This window comes from Somniosus microcephalus, chromosome 4, assembly GCF_052327205.1.
Source record: "Somniosus microcephalus isolate GS21.2 chromosome 4, FLI_Smic_1.0, whole genome shotgun sequence".
NCBI lineage: Eukaryota > Metazoa > Chordata > Chondrichthyes > Squaliformes > Somniosidae > Somniosus > Somniosus microcephalus.
The window spans coordinates 278,698,605-278,712,905 of NC_140990.1; the positions used below are offsets into that span (position 1 = coordinate 278,698,605).

General features: G+C 50.7%; 1 pseudogene; it reads left to right on the plus strand.

The window, feature by feature from the left end:
- Positions 1–655: 655 nt before the first annotated feature.
- Positions 656–14,301, plus strand: part of LOC147120493 (uncharacterized) — a 31,090-nt pseudogene continuing 17,444 nt past the window's right edge.

Consider the following 14,301-nt stretch of genomic DNA (forward strand, 5'->3'; position numbering starts at 1 on the left):
GCACTTTTCGGGCTACCCCAGATCAGGCGTATTCCCCAGACATTCACCTTCAACTAAAGTTAGAGATAGCCGAATTAAGATGCTTAATTGGGTCTAAAGGTCCAGGCTATCTCTCTCTAAAGGATAGGAATGACTTGAAGATGTTACCGTCTTCTAGATAGCACTTTTAATAAGTTTAACTAGACTGTAACCTTCCAGATATTATGAGGGTCCGGAATACTCCCCCAGAATTCTATAACTCCTCACCAAAGAGTGTACAGAGATTGAGTTTGTGAGTTTGATACAGAAATACTCTGTGAGACAATTCTAAAAACACATAAATTTATTAAAGAACCGATGTGTAGTTAACAGCTGGTGAGTCAATCGTAACTTTAACAGTTCAAAATACAGAGTCTAAACCAGGAAGTACAAGTTAGAATATTTAATTCCATGTTAAATCATGTACAGAAAGCAAAAAAAGAGAGGGAAAGAAAGATGTAGTAAGAGAGAGAGAGATAAAAGAGGCAGAAAGATAAAGCAAAAAAATGTTTTTATGTTCATTTTTAAATGTTTTAAAATCTCCAACAATAATAACATTTGAAGGAATGAGACTCCACACATGTAACAGTAAATTTTCAGTGCCAGCGAGGTTGCTTGGCAGTAATTGAGACTTACTATGGCATTCACGTACAATTACGTACACTTGAATGGACAAGCCCTAACTTATTCTGGCATATTTAGTGGGTATCTAGTGGGTAAGTACCCGAACTTCACACTGTTGCATGTATGTGAATGCCAAGTGGACGGGTACGGCTTCTGGCATGATATTTTTAAACTAGCGCAAAAGATTGCGGAAACTTGATTTGCGCCGAACTTAATTTGCGCTATGAATTCCGCGATTGTTTGCCCTGGTTTGGCTGATTTCACGCGAAATGTGCTGAAAAAAACTAGTGCAACCCAACGGAAACTCCTGCCCTCTATGATATTACCTTATGTGATCGTGACTGCAAAATTCCTCAGAAATGCTCCCGCAGTGCTGGCATTACTTTGTCGGAACGGCCCCGAGGAATTTCCCACTCGTATTATCTATTGACTGTATCTTGCTTCAATCTTTTTTAGCCCATCCATTATAACATTGGCCAGAATTTTGTTTACCTGGGTGGGTCGGGTGCAGCCGGTCGGCGTGGCAGGTTGTGACCCCGTTCCTCATTTCATGCACTCATCAAATCGGCTTTCCCCTAATGGCGCCTATTAAGGCAGGTTTGCGCGTTAGCCGGCCCGATTAAATGATGCAGGTCTGATGACATCATCAATGACTCATTTCCAGCCGGGATATTTAAAGGAGCCTTGGCCACATTGCATTGGAAGGTTAATCTAGGAGTGTGCTGGCAGTACATGTCAGCATTTGCGTCTTGCTTAGCCTTGCCCACATGGCTGCACAGAGGCAGAGGGATGCACCCAGGTTCTCAGATGACTCCCTACATATGCTTGTGGAGGAAGTCAGAGCACGCAGGGAGGTCATCTTCCCTTCTGATGGGCGCAAGAGACCTCCCCAGGAGACCAAAAGGGCCTGTCAATAGTTAGCAGTGGAGGTCAACAGCAGGGATGTGGTGAGGAGGACCCGGGTGCAGTGCCAGAAATGCTTCAATGATCTCTTGAGATCAGGAAAGGTGAGTACAAAGCCAAACTCAACTTCATCATGATGTGTCTCTCATCACATCCCCATCACCTTACTGAGGCTACTCCTCCACATCGTTCCTCACACCTACATACCTTGCATGTCCACCCATCCCTCTCCCTCTATCTACGCACTCACAGCCCCATCTGACTAACCACCCCTCACACTCACCCTCACTCTAATGTAATCATACCAACTGACAACACACAAGGAGGCCACTTTGAATTGGCACTTTGGCATTGGCACCACACTCCCTCATAGTCACCCTCTACAGATGTAACCCACACATTCCTTACACTCATGCTATCACTCTCACTTAAACATCTCTTCTTTCCCTACTTGCAAGAGAAGAGAGCCCACAATAAGTGGGAGAGGGAGAGAACCGGAGGTGGTCCTCCATCATTCACCACATTGACTCCAGCAGAGGAGGTCACCCTGGAGGTCTCAGGAGTTGAAGAGCAGCTGGCGGTGGGAGACGGAGAAAGGGGGGACATCTCAGCAACCTGGTGACAGAATTACATCTCATACAGCCACATGGCATACAGCAGTCACTCATATGGGGACTGTTGTCAGCAGTCAGTGAATGTTCATCATGTGCATAATGGTATCATTACCCATTCTTGATATGAAATTTTCCAAATGGATTCCTAGGTGTAGAAATTCAGCTCCATAGCACCTAATTTTTCAGTGCTATGGATGTTCAAAATGGCATGTGCGAGCACACTTCTGGTGCGGGCCGCGCCAGACTGCATTTTGGTTAGGTCGTTTGCGTCGGCACAGGGAGCATGTGCCGGAAGTAAGCAGAGTACGCAGACTGTGACGCCTGATGCCAGCGCTACCATTTTCCACCTGAACGCTGGAGCTACCGCCCACTCTTAGGCTGGAATTTTCTGTACCTGGGTGGGTCGGGTGCGGGCGGTCGGCGTGGCAGGTTGTGACCCCGTTGTTGCTTCCATCCCGCCGCGGAAATCGACTTTGCGCTAATGGGGCCTATTAAGCTCCCCTATTAAATGGTGTGGGTCTAATGACGTCATCTGTGACGCATTTTCAGCCGGGATATTTAAAGGAGTCGTGGCCACATTGCATTTGAAGGTTCATCTAGGAGTGTCCAGGCAGCACACTGGAGGTTTTCATTGCTCCAAACAGTTGGAGAGATGGCTGCACAGAGGCAGAGGGCTGCACCCAGATTCTCCGATGATTCCCTCCATGTGCTTGTGGAGGGAGTCAGAGCAAGCAGGGAGGTTCTCTTCACTTCCAATGGGTCGAAGAGACCTCCGCAGGAGAAAAAAAAAAGCCTGGCTCCAAATTGCAGAGGAGATCAACAGCAGGGATGTGTTCAGGAGGACCTGGGTGCAGTGCCAGTAACGTTTCAATAATCTCATTAGATCAGGAAAGGTAAGTACAAAGCCACACTCAACTTCATCCTGCTTTGCCTCTCATCACATCCCCATCACTCTGCCTTCCCAACTCTACTCCTGCACATCCTTACTCACACGAACATACCTTGCACGTCCACCCATCCCTCTTGCTCTATCTACATTATCACATCCCCATCTTGCTAGCCACCCCTCACACTCAGCCTCATCCTAATAGAATCATACAACTAACAACACACAAGGAGGCCACTTGGCATTGCCACCCCAATCCATCATAGTCTCCCTCTAAAGATGTAACCCATCCTTTGCTTACACTCATTCCATCACTCTCACTCAACCTTCTCTTCTTTCCCTCATTTCAGAAGAGAGCGCACAATAAGAGGGAGAGGGAGAGAACTGGAGCTGTGCCTCCATCATTTGCCACCCTAACAACAGCAGAGGAGGCTGCGTTGGAAGTATTGGGGGTGGCCAAGCAGCTGGAGGTGGGAGATGGAGAGAGGGGGACATCTCAGCAACCTGGTGACAGAATTATATTTCATACAGCTACATGGCATACTTCAGTCACTCATATGGGGACTGATGTCAGCAGCCATTGAATGGTCATCATGTGCACAATGGTATCATTATCCATTCTTCATATGGCATATCTAACTCATCTCTTTACTCTCCCACAGGTCCTTCAATAGCTCCCCTCACTGTCCAGGACGAAGAGAAAGATGACTCCTCAGAGGAGGCTCCAGCCTCTGAAGGCGCAGCATCACCAGACATAAGCGCACCCAGCACCAACGCAGAGATGCACACCTCAGTGGGTCCCACGCGAGATAGAGTAATGTTGTCACTGGGTCCGTCATGAGTCACAAGTGAGCAAGAGCAGATGGTGGAGGCAGGGACAGCAGTAGAGACTCCTCGCCGGAGGACGCAGGACACTCCCAGCTCTGCTCAGCTGCATGCAGACATTGAGCCTTGGGGGCCATCCAGAAAGAGGGCGAGCCTGGAGGTGCAGGAAGAAGTGCAGGGGGCTCTGACAGGTTTTGCGACCGCGATGTCTGCAAATGTTCAGAGAATGGAGGAGCCCATCTCCAACATGAGCACCACCGTGTCACAGGCGATGGCGACTGTAGGCTCTTCCATGGATAGGATAGCCACCTGCATGGAGCAGCTAATGCGCCACTCAGAGCAGCAAATGGTCTCTATGGAGAATAGATAGCTATCTATGGAGAATAGATGTCTATCTATGGAGCATAGGTGGCAGCGGCTCATAGACATTCTGTCTAGGAGGAACATCAGCGTAGACATGGATCCTCATGGCCCCACTGATGTGCAGCAAGGTGCTCTCCAGCTCCTTGCTAGCAGGGAAGTGCGGGTGGCCTATGAGAGGAATGGCCGTGAGAGGGGAAAGGGAAGTGTGAGCTCCTCTCAAAGCGCTTACACTTCATCCCCACTGCCACCCCCTCGGTCAGAGCTCCAGATGGCTACGCGGAGCATGATGGCCGAGTTTGCCCATGCATGCGGAAGATGACAAGTAGATTCACAAGGGTAGCCACTTGGATGTTTTAGTCAATGTTAATGGCAAATTTAATGTATTGTCAACCATTAAAGTCTTTATTTTCATCTCTTTCCCATCTTGAACACATTTGTGTGCACCTTTGGAAGTGGCTTAGTGAGTTGCAGTGAATGGTGAGACATAACAGAACATCCAGCAATGGTGGTCAGTGTGAAAGGAATGGCTTGGTCATTGTAGGGATCCTTTATGGTGTTGCTGTGGGGTGGTGCCAACCTGGCACAGCATGTACATAAGAACATAAGAAATAGGAGCAAGAGTAGGCCATTTGGCCTTTCGAGCCTGCTCTGCCATTCAATAAGATCATGGCTGATCTTCTACCTCATCTCCACTTTCCTGCACTATCCCCATATCCCTTGATTCCTTTAATATTCAAAAATCTATCGATCTCTATATTCGATATACTCAACGACTGAGCCTTCACAGGGGTAGAGAATTCCAAAAAGTCACCACCCTGAGTGAAGAAATTTCTCCTCATCTCAGTCCTAAATGGCTGACCCCTTATTCTGAGACTGTGACCCCTGGTTCTACATCCACAGCCAGGAGAAACATCCTCCCTGCCTCTACCCTGTCAAGCCCTGTAAGTATTTTGTATGTTTCAATTAGATCACCTCTCATTCTTCTAAACTCTAGAGAACATAGGCCTAGTCTACTCAATTTCTCCTCATAGGACAATCCCCCCATCCCAGGACTCAGTCTGATGAACCTTTGTTGAACTCCCCCTATGGAAAGTATATCCTTCCTTAGGTAAGATCAAAACTGTGCACAATACTCCAGGTGTGGTCTCACCAGGGTCCTATATAATTGCAGTAAGACGTCTTTACTCGTATACTCAAATCCTCTTGTAATAAAGGCCAACATACCATTTGCTTTCCTAATTGCTTGCTGTATGTTAACTTTCAGTGATTCGTGTACAAGGACACCGAGGTCCCTCTGAACACCAACATTTCCCAATCTCTCACCATTTACAAAATACTCTGCTTTTCTATTTTTCCTACCAAAGTGGATAACTTCACATTTCTCCACATTATATTCTATTTGCCATGTACTTGCCCATTCACTTAGCCTGTCTATATCTTCTTGAAGCCTCCTTGCATCCTCCTCACAACTTACATTCCCACCCAGCTTTGTATCATCAGCAAACTTGGATATATTACATTTGGTCCCCTCATCCAAATCATTGATGTAGATTGTGAATAGCTGAGGTACAAGCACTGATCCTTGTGGTACCCCACTAGTTAATGCCTGCCAACCCGAAAATGACCCATTTATTCCTACTCTCTGTTTTCTGTCCGTTAACCAATCCTCAATCCATGCTGGTATATTATCGCCAATCCCATGAGCACTAATTTTGTTTAATAACCTCTTGTGTGGCACCTTATTGAAAGCTTTCTGAAAATCCAAATACACCACTTCCACTGGTTCCCCCTTATCTATTCTGCTAGTTACAACCTCAAAAAATTCTAACAGATTTGTCAAACGCGATTTCCCTTTCATAAATCCATGTTGACTCTGCCCAATCCTATTATTATTTTCTAAGTGCCCTGTTACCACGTCCTTAATAATAGATTCTCGCATTTTCCCTACTACTGATGTCAGGCTAACTGGTCTGTAGTTCCCCATTTTCCCTCTCCCTCCTTCCTTAAATAGTGCTACCTTCCAATCCACGGAAACCATTCTAGAATCTATGGAATTTTGGAAAATGACAACCAATGCATCCACTGTCTCTATAGCCACCTCTTTCAAAACCCTAGGATGTAGGCCATCAGGTCCAGATGATTTATTAGCTTCCAGTCCCATTAATTTCTCCAGTACTACTTTTTTACTAATATTAATTTTTTTCAGTTTCTCATTCTCACTAGACCCTGTGAACTTCACTGTATCCGGGAAGTTTTTTGCGTCTTCGTCCGTGAAAACAGACACAAAGGGCTGGATTTTGATACTGGAGGCGTGTAGGAGGCGGGACTACAACTTTAGGGATTGTAGTCCTGTCTCCATCGAATTGTGGCCAACCCACGCGATTTTCACTTGATTGACCTTGTTGAGCCCACCCAGCGGGCTCAGCAGGCCAATTAAGGGCCACCCGGCAACAGGTGATGTCACAGATTGACATTTCATCTGTCAAGAGCTTTTGACAGATGAAATATCAGTGTTTGACAGCTCTTTGAAGCTGTCAAACACTGACAATCTGTACACTAAGTTAATTCCTTCCTCTCAGGCAGATTTAGAGATCTCTCCAGAACAGAAAGCTGAATGCTGCAACTTTTGACAGCTCGCGGCCATTCTGCTTTCTGTGTCGGTGAGATGAGGGACTCCCGAGATCTGAAGGAAGGAAGGCTGTAAAGGTAAGTTGTAGGAGTCTATGTACTCCTAGCAAAAAATACTGAACTCGGAGAGGTTCAACAGAAAAGATTTAATTGTTGAGGCTGCATGCTGAACACAAAATGGAGTCAGAGACTACACAAAGTACGACTGCCTTTCATCAGTCCACAGCTTCGACTGCTCCTCCCCTGCTCCGGGCTTAACTATGTTGCAGATCGAGTTTCTTAAAGGTGTGATCCTTCTTAAAGGCATGACGCCTGATTTATAGTCTACGGACCGGAAAGCGGATTGTGTCCTTTCTGTGATCGGTACGCCACACAGCTCCCCCCACAATCCGCTAGTAGGGAGTGTACGAACCGGCGTGGCGGCTTGATGGCACGGCCGGAACGGCTCTTGGCGGTTGGTGTCGGGAGCGGGGCGGTCGGACGCGTCGGGTTCTTAGGCGGTCTGCCCCGCGGTGGGGGTTGGCCCACTTGAACGGGTTCATCGGGCTCTAGGTGCGCCAGCTTGAGCCGGTCGACCGACACCTTGTCAGTTCTGCCGCCCACTTCGAGGAGGAAGAACTTGTTCCCCGTCTGGAGTACCTTGTAGGGTCCATCGTATGGGGGCCGTAGAGGTCCTCGGTGGGCGTCATGGCGCACGAAAACAAATTTGGCCATGTGCAGGCTAGGTGGTACGCGGGTTGCTGGTTCGCCGTGCTGGCCGGTGGGTACCAGAGCGAACTGTTGTGCTCGGTTGGCGAAAGCGCGGCGTTGCTGGTCAGCCGACCAGGGGGTCGTGGCGGTGGGCAGGAACTCTCCGGGTACGCACAGCGGCTGGCCGTACACGAGTTCCGCCGCCGAGGCTTGCAGGTCTTCCTTGACCGCGGAGCGTAGGCCGAGTAGCACCGACGGGAGGCGGTCGATCCAAGCCTCGTCCTCGAGGCTGGCGCAGAGGGACGCCTTCGTGGACCTGTGGAATCGCTCGCACAGTCCGTTGGCCTGGGGGTGGTAAGCCGTGGTGCGGTGAACGGCCACCCCGAGGTTTCGGGCGATGGCGGCCCACAGATCAGAGGTGAACTGCGGGCCTCTATCCGACGTCATGTCGGAGGGGACGCCGAACCGAGCGACCCAGGTACCGATGAATGCTCTCGCGATGTCGGCGGTGGTGGTGGACGTCAGTGGAATTGATTCGGGCCAGCGGGTGGTACGGTCCACGATTGTCAGCAGGTGCGTGTGACCTTGTGATGGTGGCAGGGGGCCGACGAGGTCGATGTGGATGTGGTCGAACCTTCTTTCTGGCACGGTGAACTCCTCGAGTGGGGCTTTGACGTGCTGGTGGATTTTGGCACGCTGGCAAGCTATGCAGTATCTGGACCAGACGCGCATATCTTTGCGCAGGCCACGCCAGACAAATTGGTTGGCCACCAGTCTAATGGACGCGCGGGTGCCGGGGTGTGAGAGGCCGTGGACGATGTCGAACACCCGTTTTTGCCAGGACGCCGGGACTACGGGGCGGGGTTGCGCCAAGGAGTTGTCGCATTTGACTGTGACGGCGGACGGGCCGCAGGCGACGTCGGTCAGTCGCAGCCCTGGGAGGGTTGTGGGCGCGGAGAGCAGATCGGGGTCGGTGCGTTGCTCCGCTGCCAGTTGAGCATAGTCCACTGCCAGGTGGGCGCCGTGGACGGCGGGGTGGGATAAGCAGTCGGCCACCACGTTGTCTCGACCAGAGACGTGCCGGATGTCCGTGGTGAATTCGGACACCGCGGCGAGCTGGCGTTGTTGCCTGGCTGACCACGGTCCGCAGATTTCGCCATCGCGAATGTCAGGGGTTTGTGGTCGACAAACGCGGTGAAGGGGCGGCCCTCCAGAAGAAATCTAAAATGGCGGACTGCCAGGTACAGTGCGAGGAGCTCGCAGTCAAAGGCGCTGTATTTGGCCTCCGGGGGGCGCAGTTGGTGGCTGAAAAAGGCCAGCGGTTGCCAGGCCCCGTCGACCCACTGTTCGTACACGGCGCCAACCGCGTGGTCGGAGGCGTCCGTGGTGAGGGCCACCCTGGCGTTGGGCTGTGGGTGAGCGAGCATGGTGGCGTCGGCGAGTGCCTTTTTGGTCGAGTCGAAAGCGGTCAACATGTCCGCCGACCACTCGATCGCCATTCTGTCTTTCTTACCACGGAGGGCTTCGTATAGGGGCCGCATGAGGGAGGCCGCTCCGGGAATGAAGCGGTTGTAAAAGTTGATCATCTCCAAGAACTCCTGGAGGCCTTTGATGGTGGTAGGCCGGGGGAACTGCTGGACGGCTTGCACCTTGGCAGGCAGGGGAATGGCTCTGTCCTGCGTGATGTGGTGGCCGAGGAATTCGATCCTGCTGAGGCTGAATTGGCACTTGGCTGGGCTGATGATGAGCCCGTGCTCACTGAGCCGCTGGAACAGGGTGCGGAGGTGCTCGATGTGTTCCTGCTTGGAGGAACTAGCTACCAGGATGTCATCCAGGTAGACAAAGAGGAACTTCAGGTCCCGGAGGACCGAGTCCATGAGCCGCTGGAAGGCTTGGGCCGCGTTTTTGAGGCCGAAGGGCATTCGGAGGAACTCGAATAGCCCAAAAGGGGTGATTATGGCCGTCTTGGGAACGTCCGTGGGGTGGACTGGCACCTGATGGTAACCGCGCACCAGGTCGACTTTGGAGAAGACTGAGCGGCCGGCCAGTCTAGCCGAGAAGTCTTGAATGTGCGGTATGGGGTACTGATCCGGCGTGGTGGCGTCGTTTAGGCGCCGGTAGTCCCTGCAGGGGCGCCATCCCCCGTCGGGTTTGGTGACGATGTGGAGTGGGGAGGCCCAGGGGCTGTTGGAGCGGCGGATGATGCCGAGCTGTTCCATTGTGGCGAACTCGGCCCGCGCGATCTCCAGCTTGGCCGGGTCCAGCCTGCGGGTGTGGGCATACACCGGTGGGCCTGTGGTGGGGATGAAGTGTTCTACCCCGTGCTTAGCAACCTTCGCGGAGAAGGTCGGGTTGGTGAGGGCTGGGAACTCAGCCAGGAGTGCTGAGTAGTCGTCCGTTGAGCGGGTGCGGCACTGCCACGCCATTTCGGCGGGTTGGGGGGGGCCATGGCGCCCGGGATAGGTGACATGGTGTTCATGTCCACGAGGCGGCGCCGAGGCATGTCGGCCAACAGGCCGTGGGTGCACAGGAAATCCGCACTGAGGAGCGGGGAGAGCACCTTGGCGGTGATAAACTCCCAGTGGTAGCGGCGGCCTGCGAGGTCGATGGTGACGGTGCGGGTGCCGTACGTCCGGATGTCGGTGCCATTGGCGGCAGCCAGCGCAGGGCCGCAGCCGCCTTGCTGGATCTCAAGGGCGGACGTGGGGATGATGCTGCGCTGCGCGCCCGTGTCGCATAGGAAACGGCGTCCGGAGGCGCTGTCCGTAACGTACAGCAGCGCGCCTGCTTGCCCCACGGCCATCGTGTAGGCCGGTGTGGGGGTGGTTGGAAACGTGCAGGGATGGCTGCAGCGGCGTGCCCATGCACCGAACCGGGTATGGAAGTAGCAGTAGCCCTGGGTCGGAGGGCTTGGGGGACGTGGGGGCCTGGGGGGCCTCGTGACCGAGCTGTGTGGCCGCGCGATAGAGGGTGGAGCGCGCGCCGACGCTGCGGAGGCCAGGTCGGGGGTGACGGCGTGGTTGGAGCTGGCGGACAGGAGCTTATCGGTTTCGTCGGCCAGGGCCTCGAGGTCCGTGAGGCTGGACGCCATGATCGCCGGGCGGATGCTGGGAGGTAGTTGGCGGATAAAGAGCGTGCGGAAGAGGGAGCCGGGCGGTTTCTCGTCGGTCAGAGCAAGCATGTGTGAGAGCAAGTCTGATGGCGTGGAGTCAGCGAGGCCCGGGAGGTCGAGGAGGTGGCAGTTGCGCAAGAATTGGGAGACTGTGAATTTTTTAATGAGCGCGGCCTTGAGATGTGCGTACTTGCCTTCCTCCGGAGGGTTTTGTAGTGTTGTCCAGACTTTCGTGATTGTGGAGCTGCCCAGGGAGGCGAGGAGGTAGTCGTACATCGTTGCGTCGGCGGTGATGCCGCGGAGTCGGAATTGCGATTCGGCTTGAAGGAACCAGGCGGTGGCCAGGTTCTCCCAGAACTCCAGCAGCTTCACAGAAACTGCATTTGTGTCAGCCATGGTTACGCTTAGGAGTCGTCCTGAGCGTCGGGGTCACCAATGTAGGAGTCTACGTACTCCTAGCAAAAAATACTGAACTCGGAGAGGTTCAACAGAAAAGGTTTAATTATTGAGGCTGCATGCTGAACACAAAATGGAGTCAGAGACTACACAAAGTACGACTGCCTTTCATCAGTCCACAGCTTCGACTGCTCCTCCCCCGCTCTGGGCTTAACTATGTTGCAGATCGAGTTTCTTAAAGGTGTGATCCTTCTTAAAGGCATGACGCCTGATTTATAGTCTACGGACCGGAAAGCGGATTGTGTCCTTTCTGTGATCGGTACGCCACAAAGTAAAACTTCTTTAAACACTTTACACACACCAAACACACTTATCTCTGCACTCATGCACCCATCACTCATCTGAACACTGACATCTCGAACCCTCCAAGCCCTTCAGCCCGGCGGTCCGCCTTGCTAACTTAGCGTGGTTTGGAGCCGTCGGGAATCCCACACTTCAGGGATAAAAATAGGGATTAGGCTAAAAACTGCCTGTTAACAGTCAGTTAATTGGCACTAATCCCCTTCCCGCCACAGAGAGGCGGCTCCCAGCACAGGTTGGGTATCCACCTCCTTTGAAACTGGCATGGAGGCAGGTTGGGGGCGGGATGGGTTCGTGCCCCCCGATTTCATGATTTTAACCCCCCACATGCCTCCAATCCCACCTCAACGGCCCAATGAAAATCAAGCCCAAAGCATTTGTTTAATTTCTCGGCCATTTCCTTATTCCCCATTATAATTTCTCCTGTCTCAGCCACATTTACTTTTGCTAATCTTATCCTTTTTACATACCTATAGAAGCTTTTACAGTCTGTTTTTATGTCTCTCGCTAGTTTACACTCATTCTATTTTCCCACATGGGAGACTAGTCAAGAAGTTAAGAGCCCATGGGATCCAGGGCAATTTGGCACATTGGATCCAAAATTGGCTTAGTGGCAGGAGGCAGAGGGTGATGGTCGAAGGTTGTTTTTGTGACTGGAAGCCGGTGTCCAGTGGTGTACCGCAGGGATCGGTGCTGGGTCCTTTGTTGTTTGTAGTGTACAGGAAATTTTCGATTTACCGGCACCTAAATAACCGGAAATCTCGGTTAACCGGCAAAATTCAGGAGTAGGTTCAGGTAACTTTTATTACTTGCCTTCCTCCATTTGTTGCTGTGCAAGGGTGTGGCTGCAGCTGTTGCTAAGCTACAGATACACTTGCAACTTGTGGCCATTGTTCTGAAGCTGTTGCTAAGCAACAGGGTTTGTTGCTTTATACGGAGCTCTCAGCTCCGTATCTTTTACTATAGCTTTTGGTTATCCAGAATTTTTGATGAACTGGCACCATGTTGGTCCCGTCAGTGCTGGATAAAAAAAAGTTTCCTGTACATTAATAATTTAGATATGAATGTAAGAGGTATGATCAGTAAGTTCGCAGATGACACGAAAATTGGTGGAGTGGTAAATAGCGAGGAGGGAAGGCTCAGGCTACAGGATGATTTAGACGGGATGGTTAGATGGGCAGAACAGTGGCAAATGGAATTTAACCCTGAAAAGTGTGAGGTGATGCATTTTGGGAGGACTAACAAGGCAAGGGAATACACAATGAATGGTAGGACCCTAGGAAGGACAGAGGATCAGAGGGACCTTGGTGTGCATGTACATAGATCACTGAAGGCAGCAGGACAGGTAGATAAGGTGGTTAAAAAGGCAATGGGAAGCCTTCATTAACCGAGGCATAGAATATAAGAGCAGGGAGGTTATGATGGAGCTGTACAAAACGCTAGTTAGGCCATAGCTGGAACACTGTGTGCATTTCTGGTTGCCACATTATAGGAAGGATGTGATTGCATTGGAGAGGGTGCAGAGGAGATTCACCAGGATGTTACCTGGGCTGGAGCGCTTCAGCTATGAAGAGAGACTGGACAGGCTGGGGTTGTTTTCCTTAGAGTAGAGAAGTCTGAGGAGGGAGCTGGTTGAGATGTACAAAATCATATGGGGCATAGATAGGGTAGATAGAAAGGAACTTTTCCCCTTAGTAGAGGGGTCAATAACCAGGGGGCATAGTTTCAAGGTAAGGGGCAGAAGGTTTAGAGGGGATTTGAGGAAAACTTTTTTACCCAGAGGGTGGTTGGAATCTGGAACTCATTGCCTGAAAGGGTGGTAGAGGCAGGAACCCTCACAACATTCAAGAAGCATTTAGATGAGCACTTGAAACTCCATAGCATACAAGGCTTTGGACCAACTGCTGGAAAATGGGATTAGAATAGACAGGGCTTGATGGCCGATGCAGACGCAATGGGCCAAAGGGCCTCTTTCTGTGCTGTATAACTCTATGACTCTATATTTATTGTAAATTATGTATTAATTCTTTAAATGCTAGCCATTGCTCATCCACTGTCATACCTATTAATGTAGTTTCCCAATCTACCTTAGCCAACTCGCCCCTCATACTTACATAGTTTGCTTTGTTTAGATTTAAGACCCTAGTTTTGGATTTAACCAAGTCACTTTCAAACTCAATATAAAATTTAATCATATTATGGTCACTCTTCCCTAAAAGCCCCTTTACTATAGGGTTATTAATTAACCCTTTCTCATTGCACAATACTAGTTCTAAAATAACCTGTTCCCTAGTTGGTTCCTCAACATACTGATCTAGAAAACTATCTTGCATACATTCCATGAATTTGTCCTCCACACTATTACTGCAAATTTGGTTTGCTCAGTCTATATGTAGATTAATGTTCCCCATGATTACAGTATTATCCTTGTTACATAGACCTCTAATTTCCTGATTTATACTCTGCCCTACATTACAACTACTATTTGGGGGCCTATAAACACCTCCCACCAATGTTTTCTGCCCCTTGCTGTTTCTTAGCTCCACCCAAACTGATTCTACTACTTGATTTTCAAAGCTAGGATCCTTTCTCTCTACTGTCTTTATCCCATCCTTTATTATCAGGGCTACCCCTCCTCCTTTTCCATTTTGCCTATCCCTTCTAAAAGTTATGTATTCTGGAATAATTAGTTCCCAACCTTGGCCACTTTGCAACCACATTTCCATTATGGCTATTAGATCAAACCTGCTCAGAGCGGCGGCGGACATGCGAGGAGCGAGGTGACGGTGGTGTTAAAAGCAGCGGCGAGGCTCAGGTAGGCCTCAGAGCGGCGGTGGCGGCGGCGGTGTTAAAAGCGGTGGTGAGGCTCAGGTAGGCCTCAG